Consider the following 958-nt stretch of genomic DNA (forward strand, 5'->3'; position numbering starts at 1 on the left):
TCCCTCCCTCCCTCCTTCCCTCCCTCCCCTCTCCTCTCTCTTTCCTTCTTTCTTCCTTTCTTTTTATTTTTCCTAGTTACTGCTGCAGCCCATGGATAGCCAGAGTACCCGAGGAGCATCTCACTATGAAAGTTAACTTCAGGGGCTAGAGAGATGGCTCAGTGGTTAAGAGCACTGACTGCACTTCCAGAGGTCCTGAGTTCAAATCCCAGCAACCACATGGTGGCTCACAACCATCTGTAATGAGATCTGATGCCCTCTTCTGGTGTGTCCGAAGACAGCTACAGTGTATTCATATATAATAAATAAATAAATCTTAAAAAAAAAAAAGAAAAGAAAGAAAGTTAACTTCAGCCTGATTGGATTGAAGCAAGCCATTGGGTGTTGTCTGCAAAAGCATTTCTAGAGAATATTAACTAAGCCAGGAAGGTCTGCACTGAATGTGGTTGACACCATCCAACAACCTGGTATTTAGACTACATAGAAACAGAAAAATTAAAGAAAAAGAAAAATTTAAAAATTAAAAAATTAAAATTTGTGACCTTTAGGGGTCACAAATAAGATATTCTGCATATCAAATACTTATATTACCATTCACAACAATAGTAAAATTATAGTTATGAAGTAGCAATGAAAATAATATTATGGTCAGCGTCACCAGAACATGAAGAACTATACTAAAGGGTCCCAGCAATGAGAAGGTTGAGAATCACTGATCTAGAATCATCTACCCAGATGTGGGCAGGCTCACTCTTCTATTGCCACAGACAAGAGTAGCTTCTGCCTCTATGCCTTCCCTATCCTGTTGGACTGCTCATTAAACTGGGAATCCGATTGAGCCTTTCACCTCAATTGCTTCTTAGTGGATATTTGGTGACAACAATGACAAAAGCAATTACTGCAGTTCAAAAAGTCAAAAAATGCCACAGAAGCAGAAACAGTTTTAAAAATAAACCAT

Source organism: Grammomys surdaster, unplaced genomic scaffold (assembly GCF_004785775.1).
Source record: "Grammomys surdaster isolate TR1022 unplaced genomic scaffold, NIH_TR_1.0 189, whole genome shotgun sequence".
NCBI lineage: Eukaryota > Metazoa > Chordata > Mammalia > Rodentia > Muridae > Grammomys > Grammomys surdaster.